Source organism: Chiloscyllium plagiosum, unplaced genomic scaffold (assembly GCF_004010195.1).
Source record: "Chiloscyllium plagiosum isolate BGI_BamShark_2017 unplaced genomic scaffold, ASM401019v2 scaf_9467, whole genome shotgun sequence".
Classification (NCBI taxonomy): Eukaryota; Metazoa; Chordata; class Chondrichthyes; order Orectolobiformes; family Hemiscylliidae; genus Chiloscyllium; species Chiloscyllium plagiosum.
This window is the reverse complement of record NW_025214072.1, coordinates 25,469-34,664: the sequence shown is the minus strand read 5'-3', so window position 1 is coordinate 34,664 and position 9,196 is coordinate 25,469.

Here is a 9,196-nt window from a genome sequence, read left to right as displayed (position 1 = left end):
CCCAGCATTGAAATGAGATTCAAACCTGTGTCCCAAAAACTTTTGTGTGGGATTCTGAATTACTAGACCAGTAACATAACCACAATATCACCACCTCAGATGTGGAACCAAAAATGAAGTGCATACACTTTGGAAAATTCTAACATTGGAGAGGATTAAAAAGAGAAGGGAAAAGGCTAGGCAGGTTTTGAGCATGGAATTTTAAATTGGAGTTGATGCACAGGCAAACGTCAACACAGATCAGTATGTTGATGGTTGAACAGGTCTTGATGTGACTTGGGACATAGACAGCAAAGTTGTTGATGAATTGAGGTTAATGCAGTACAGTAGATGAGAGACAGGCCAACTATATGTTGGAAGAAGTAAGAAAGGGATGGGTAAGCAACATGAGCTGCTACAGGGTTGATTCAGACAATATTACTGAGTGGAAAGCAGAGACATTAAAACTGTGGTTGGCTCTGCAACTATACAACAGGCAAATATACAGACCGGGTTAGCGCCTGCTACTGTTGTCCCTAATGTGGCTCAGGTCATTGTTAAACTATTTGAGTAATGCTCCTATAATTCTAATGTCTCACCCCCTTAATTGGGCCTCGGCTTGGAATTAATGTACGAGTTCCCATTTCTGTGTAAATCCAGCCATTGCTGAAGCGCCAGTTAGATGCTTGTGGTTTCTCCAAGCACTGCAATTAAAACATGAGAAACCTATGCTCTCTTCTTTCATGTTCCATTGAAATGCTTATCAATGTTCAAAGGCAGAAGCGTGGGAGGAAATGCAGGGGGAAAAAAAAGGAATAGAATTATCCCATCTGGAACCGAAATCTTAGTTAACCTTTCCTTCTGTCTTAAAATAGAATCTCAAACAAAAACTGTGAGAAATAACTGTTACCAGTGCAGAGGTGATAAGACAGCTAATGGAACGAACCACTGATAGGTGCTGTGATCTTTGACGGCATCATTTGCATCTCCCCTTCTGAAACCCTGTGTTAACCTGTACAGTATATTTAACTGTGAATCATACCATAGCCAGGTCCAAATGTGTCTCCACTCACTCCATGTGATACATACTCATAGTATTGAAATAGGAGATTATATAATCAGAAGTTGAATTTCCTGGGATTTGCAAGGATAAGGTGTGATTTGATTAAAATTCTCAAGGTGTTATGGAAACCATTAGGGCAATGTATAAAGAAAGTAATTCCACTAAGTGAGCAGTATCAGAGTGATGAGCATGGTCTTTAAAAAGTTAGACCTTTCAAGAATGTTATTGAGAAACACTTGACCACACCAAGGTGGTAGAAGCTTGGAACTTCTTAGAGTCATGGAAGCAGCCTCTGGTCCAACTCGTCCATGCCAACCAGATACCCAAACCCAATCTAGTCTCACCTGCCACCACCCGGCACATGTTCCACTAAACTTGTCCTATTCATATATCCATCCATATGTCTTTGAAATGTTACAATTGTACTAGCCTCCGCCACTTCCTCTGGCAGCCCATTCCAGCACCACTCTCTTTGTGAAAATGTTGCCCCTTAGACTTCTTTTATACCTTTACCCTCTCACCCTGAACCTATGCCCTCTAGTTCTAGTTTCCTCCACCTTGTCTATTTATCCTATCCATGCCCTCGTGATTTTATAAAATTTTATAAGGTCACCCCTCAGCCTCTGATACTCTAGGGAAAAATAGCCCCAGCCTATTCAACCTCTCCCTATAGCTCAAATCCTCTGACCCATCCAACATCCTTGTAAAGCTTTTCTGAACCCTTTCAAGTTTCACAACATCCTTCCAATAGGAAGGAGACCAGAATTGCAGGCAATATTCCAAAAATGGCCTAACCAATGTCTTCTACAACTGCAACATGACCTCCCAATTCCTGTACTCAATAATCTGACCAATAAAAGAAAGCATACCAAATGCCACCTTCACTATCTTATCTATCTGCAATTGCTTTCAAGGAGCTATGAACCTGCACTTCAAGATCTCTTTGTTCAGCAACGCTCTCTAGGACTTTACCATGGAGTGTATAAGACCTGCTAAGATTTGCTTTCCCAAAATGCAGCACCTTTCATTTATCTGAATTAAACTCCATCTGCCACTCCTCAGCCCATTGGCCCATCTGATCAAGATCCCATTGTAATCTGAGATAAACTTCTTTGCTGTCCACTACACCTCCAATTTTGGTGTCATCTGCAAACTTACTAACTATATCTCTTATTCTCATATCCAAATCATTTATGTAAATGACAAAAAGTAGTGGACCCAGCACTGATCCTTGTGGCACTCCATTGGTCCTAGGTCTCCAGTCTCAAAAGAAATCCTCCACCACCACACTGTTTTCCACCTTTGAGCCAGTTCTGTATCCAAATGGCTAGTTCTCCTTGTATTCCATGAGATCTAACCTTGCTCACCAGTCACCCATGGGGAATCTTGTTGAACGCTTTACTGAAGTACATATAGATCACGTCTACCACTTTGACCTCCTCAATCCTTTTTGTTGTTTCTACAAAAAACTCAATCAAGTTTGTGAGACATGATTTCCCACGCAAAAAGCCATGTTGACTATCCCTAATCAGTTCCTGTCTTTTGTTCTTCTTAAAACAGCAGGTGATGCTTGGTCCCAGTTGTTAATTTTATATCTTAGATTGATGAGTTTTGTTAACCAAAGATATGACTAGATTTGGGGCAAAGGAATTGAATTACAGATTATCCAGGGTCTTTTGAATGGTGGAACAGCCCAGCCTAGTTGTCTATCAACCTTAACTCTTGCAGACCAAGTAAAAGGTACTTTGTGCTAAAACAAAATGTGAACTGGATCCCTGAGCTTGATATCTCTAAGAAGGAAACATCTGATTGACGATAAAACCCTAAGATATAGGCACAGAAATAAGCCATTCAGCCCACTGGGTTTGCTCTGCCAATCAGTGTGATCATGGCTGATCTGATAATCCTCAATTCTGCTTTCCTACGTTTACCCCATAACCCTCGATTCAGTGCAGTGCTATTGCATTATGGCGAGAGACTCTGGGATAAATAATTTTGCCTCTTTTCAACCTTTTTTCTGTCTGACTAAGAATTAACTTTATGCAGATTGAGGAGAATAGTTGCTGAGGGTTGGTTGTTGCAGCAGTACTTCCTTTGTATCTAATAAAAGCAAAGCAGTGTCGATGCTGAAATCTTCCTCCAACATCTTTGGTTTTTTACTTCCTTTTAATCTCGTCTTTTTCCCTTCTCCAGTGCAACCAATGGGATGACCACCATGTCTCACGAATATTTGAAAGCGAGCTATGTCTTGGACCTGGAGGCAGTGAAAGCAGGTGCTACCAGCCTCCCACACCTCAACAAAGCATTAGTGACGTCCTGCAAGAGGCTAAACAGGTGGGTCTTGATCCCATAGAATCCAGTGGGATTTCTTATCTTTTCACACTGATCTCACTGAAATGTATGATATGATTTAACTGTTTGGCCAGGTAGATTCCTGTAGAGGCCAATTCCCTTGCCTGTGGACTCAAGTACCAGAAGTAATAGTGTCTGGAAAAGAGCTGTACCATTTAGAACTGAAATGAGAAATTCCTTCACTTGACTGGGTGTACACATGGGCAATTTAGCATGACCAATTCACCTAACATACACATCTTTGGACTGTGGGAGGAAACCCACACAGGCATAGGGAAATGTGCAAACTCCACACAGACAGTTGCCCAAGGCTGGAATTGAACCAGTGTCCCTGGCGCTGTGAGGCAGCTGTGCTAACCACTGACCCATTGTGCCACCCTTTCTGGGCTGAACGGCTTGGCTGTATGAGACCAGAGAAGAAATGAAGGTTCTTTACTGTACAGAATCTAGAGCTTCTCACCAGTGCTAAGTGACTAGACTTGTTTTGAAGATGGCTACTTTGCAGAAATACCAGAGGATCCTTCAGAAATGTATAGACAGGAGTCCCTTTCTGAATCTGTATCTTATTCTGCCATTGAATTAGTTTATGAGTTATCATGATTTAGGCAAGAATGTCAAATTTCAATCAGAATGATGTATACCACAGAATCAACATGCGTATGTCGTGTCCCATTCTCTCCAAACAAAAAGAATATATCTTTTTTAGTTTACCTGAGGAGTAAAAGCCTTGCTTTTTCTATGGCAATGCCTTAGTGAATCAGAGACAACTTGCCAACCAATCAACCCACTTTTTGCCTGTAGTATAAATTGTGAACACTTGAAATTTGGCATTCTTGAATTTTTTCTGATGAGTGCAATACAAAGCTTTGCCAACATGTCTCTCTCAAAAGTGGTATGCATACTGTGTAGTGCCAAGCGACTGTTGGTAGATTATAGTTGACCTATACTTCCATTCCCTTTACTTGTCTTAGCTCCCAATTGTTTGATCTTTTTGTTTGAAGATTTCCTTATGACCTCTGGATGTCTCAAGTCTGGTGTAGAATTTTTGGTGCACAGTTAATGTTGTAAGATATGAAACATATCAATCAGTTTGCCCATAGCAAAATCCTGCATAACTACAACTTGCACTTGTTCATCAATTTTAACGCAATTGTCTCGAGGCATTGGAGATTAAAGGTGAAATGGTCTTGGGGCAGCATGGTGGCTCAGTGGTTAGCATTGCTGCCTCACAGCGTCAGGGACCCGGGTTCAATTCCAGCCTTGGGTGACTGTCTGTGTGGAGTTTGCACGTTCTCCCCGTTTGTATGCTCCAGTTTCCTCCACAATCCAACAATGTGCAGGTCAGGAGAATTGGCCGTGCTGAATTGCCCATAGTGTTAGGTGCATTCATCAGGGGTAAATATAGGAGAGGGGAATGCGTCTAGGTGGGTTACTCTTCAGAGGGTCGGTGTAGACTAGTTGGGCCGAAGGGCCTGTTTCCATACTGTGGGAAATCTAATATAATAAAATATATAATTGTTACAAATTTAATTGAGAAATATTGACCAGAACTAAGGGAAGACTCCCCAGCTTGAATCATGTGGTTGGGTCTACATTAATCTGAGAGAAAATTGGGAATGTAAAACTATTCCATTTCCTTGACCTTTCCACTATTCAGTTAAATTGTGGCTGATTTTGTCACTGTTTTATTTACCCACCTTGGTTCTGTAACTCTCAAGTCCAAATAAATGAACAAGCTGCAAAAATGAAGTGCAGTGAATTCTGGAGATCTGAAATAACAAAAAATACTTGAGCAACTTAGCAGGTCAGGCAGTGTCTGCAGACAGGTCTAAATGTTAACCTTATGTCTTTCCTTGGATACCAACTGTTGAGGAAATTACTTAGTCTGATACTTGAGTCTTGTTTCAAGAAGCTTTATTTTTTGTGAATTCATGGAGAAGCTGCCATGCAGTCCCGACTGTCCCACAGCACTTCGCTGAGCTGAACAGTCAGCCTATACTTATACAATGATGCAAGCAACTTGGCTTACATTCTGCACTTTACAATAATTCAAGATAAAGATAAGCTATCACCTTGCTGCTCAAGTACAGAGAAGCTAGTGAGCTCAGGAAGCACCGCACTAATGAACCTATGATATACTCCCTATATTTAATCAAATTATAATTGCTAAACTTTAGTCTTTATCTCGAGCAGTATCTTCCCACTAAAGCAAGGGGCTGAGAGCCAAGATAGCTTTTACCTTGGTCAAGTATCCTGTCATGCAGTAATATGCCAAGTTCTTCCGAATTCCACATCCGCTCACCTGCTGTGATTTTCCAGGTGCTCTTCTCATCTTGTAACTTTTCTTGAGAGCTCCAGATTTTCATTACCACTTGTTCTGTACTTCTCCCACCTGTGGGAGATGCTTTTTCTCTATCTATCACAGCAACAACACTAATATTGTTTTTGTTCATTCATGGGTTGCTGGCGAACAAGTCATTTATTGCCCATCCCAAACTGTGGTGATGGCGGTAAGTCTATAGCTGATAGCTGGAGTGATGTATGGTGTTTTGGTGTATTACATAGAAATGTAGAATCCTCACAGTGCGGAGCAAGGCCATTTGGTCCATTGTGTCTGAACTGACCCTTTGAACAGCATCCCGCTCAGATCTAGCCACCCATTCTATCCCATAGCCTTGCATTTCCTATGGCCAACCCACCGAGCCTGCACATGTTTGGACTGTGGGAGGAAACTGGAGCATCCGGCAGAAACCCAAGCAGACACTGGGAGAACATGCAAACTCCAGACAGGAAGTCATGCAAGGCTGGAATTTAACTCGGTTGCTGTGAGGTAACAGTGCTAACCACTGAGCCACCATGCCACCAAGTCAACCACATTGATATGACCTTTGATTTGGTATAAATGACCCCAGTAAGAAAATCAGATTTATTTCCTAAGGGACATGAGTGAGCAAGATGGATTTTAAGACAATCTGGTAGTTTCATTAGTCACTCATTTTTGACACTATTAGTTCAGATTTTTTGATTGATTAACTGATGGGATTTGAACTTTTTTTTGTTCTTGGTTTACTGGATGTGTGTGTGTCGCTGGCTAGGCCAGCAATTATTGTCCATGCCTAAATGTGCTGGAGAAGGTGGTGGTGAGCTGCTTTGAACTGCTAGAGCCTCGGGGGTGTAGGTAATGCTGTTGGGAAGGAAGTTCCAGAATTTTGAGTCAACGACGATGAAGGTGATATAATTCGAAGTCAGGATGATGTGACTTCTCAGGGAACTTAAAGGCAGTGATGTTCCCATGTATCTAGATTAGAGTGGTGCTGGCAAAGCACAGCAGGTCAGGCAGCATCCGAGGAGCAGGAAACTCTAATCTAGAGTCTGGTTTCCAGCATCTGCAGTCCTTGTTTTTACACTGTTCCCATGTATCTGCTGCCCTTTTCCTTCTAGGTGGTAGACACCATGGGTTTGGACAGTGCTGTCTCAGCAATATTTGTATAGGCCTCTGAATTGCCTGTTCAGTCACTTGATTATGTACCTTAAGCACCTCAGTTACTGCCCCTTAATTCTTCTGCATACGAGGGAATAGAACCTTATAGAACCTGTGTAAGCTTTCACAATTTAATCCTTATAGTGCCAGTACCATTCTGGTGAGTTGGTGCTTCAGCCCCTCCAAGGCCAGTATCCTTTCAAGGTGCCTAGAGTAGAACAAATTAGGCAGATGCCTCTTCACTAAAGGAAGGGGAGGGGACAAGATGCTGCATCGGGGGCAATTGGGATCAGTTTATGTTGCAGAATTTACTGAGCTTAACTGATACTAAATCAGTTGAGAGCCAATTAAAACATCACTTGCAGCCTCAAAATCAATGTATTAGTTATGCAACTCAATAGCTACCTTCAGAGAAATAAAATAGAAAGTGAAGGATTGATCTGCTTCCCAGCGCTTGGTGGAGGCAGGATTATTTTTCCTCCCTGCTGTTTCATAGTTGTCTGCTGTGTGAAATCTTAAAGCACTTAGTTGAGGTGTAGAGAAAAGCCCCAGTGTTCTGAGTTTCAACCGCAGTCCAAGGAGAGGAAATGATTCATGTGTTGTTGCAGCTGCAGGCAAGTCACGAGGAATCCCAACACAGAGCGACACTTCATATAAACTAAACACCCCTTTCAGTCACAGTGGTTCTTGGCTCAGAAGGAACTGTGAACTGGTATCATGCCCTCTGTCTTACATCCTCTTTATAAAAGCCACCCTCAATAACATATCCCACACATCATTTTAGTATCTCCTGCAGAGGCGGTACAACTCAGAAACATTCCCTTTGCACTTCACCTTATCAGCGTGGCCATCTATTTCTTCTTCTCTGGTGTTTAGCTAAATTTCTTTCTCCATAACGGTGATTTGTGAAATGATTCATTTTGATCAGAAAAACTGAGATGTGGACAAAAATTCTAAAGTGCATGCAGAAACCAAAGGACCTGGGTCTATCTGTGCATAAATCATTTAAGGTGACTGGACAGGTTGAGAGATGGGTTCAAAATGGTATACAAACAAGGGACAAGAGGAGGCCATTTGGTCCTTTTGAGCCTTTCAATAAGATCATGGATGATCTAATTTTAATCTCAACTTGATATTCCTGTATATCCCTGCCAGTAATCTTTTGTCCTCTTGGTAATCAAGCTGTCTACCTCTGCTTTAAAAGAAAGCTTAAAGATTCTGCATCCAAGGGTTTTTGAAGTAGGAAATTCCAAAGAGCCTTTGAGAGAAAATTATTTCCCTCATCTATTTTAATTGGGTGATCCTTTGTTTTTGAACTATAACCCCTAGTTCTAGATTCTTCCATAATAGACAACGTCTTTTCCATGTCACCAGGTCAGATCGCTTCCGATCTTAGATGAGCTGCCTTCATAAACTGCTGCAGTCCATTTGACAAAGGTAGACCTATAATAGTCAGATGGGAATTTCAGGATTTTGACCCAGTGATAGGAATAATGATAAATTTCCTAGTCGGGGTAAGCAGCTGGATGGACAGGGTTGATCGCGAGAAGCTGCTCCAGCTCCTATGTTGATGCATTGGTTTTAATTTTCCAAATTTTATTAGATTTAGGAAGGTTCCTTTAAGCTGGAGAATAGCCAGTGCAACTCCTTTATTCAAAAAAGGAAGGAGGCAGAAAGCAGGAAATCATAGGCTAGTTAGCTTAACATCTTTCATAAGGAAAATGTTAGAAGCTATTATTAAAGCTGTATTAACAGGATGCTTGAATAAGTTCAAGGTAATCAGGCAAACCAACATGGCTTTGTTCAAGGGAAACTGGCAGCATAGTTAGGCTACTACATACATTCCCATCTGACTATTATAGGTCTACCTTTGTCAAATGGACTGCAGCAGTTTATGAAGGCAGCTCATCTAAGATCGGAAGCGATCTGACCTGGTGACATGGAAAAGACGTTGTCTATTATGGAAGAATCTAGAACTAGGGGTTATAGTTCAAAAACAAAGGATCACCCAATTAAAATAGATGAGGGAAATAATTTTCTCTCAAAGGCTCTTTGGAATTTCCTACTTCAAAAACCCTTGGATGCAGAATCTTTAAGCTTTCTTTTAAAGCAGAGGTAGACAGCTTGATTACCAAGAGGACAAAAGATTACTGGCAGGGATATACAGGAATATCAAGTTGAGATTAAAATTAGATCATCCATGATCTTATTGAAAGGCTCAAAAGGACCAAATGGCCTCCTCTTGTCCCTTGTTTGTATACCATTTTGAACCCATCTCTCAACCTGTCCAGTCACCTTAAATGATTTATGCACAGATAGAC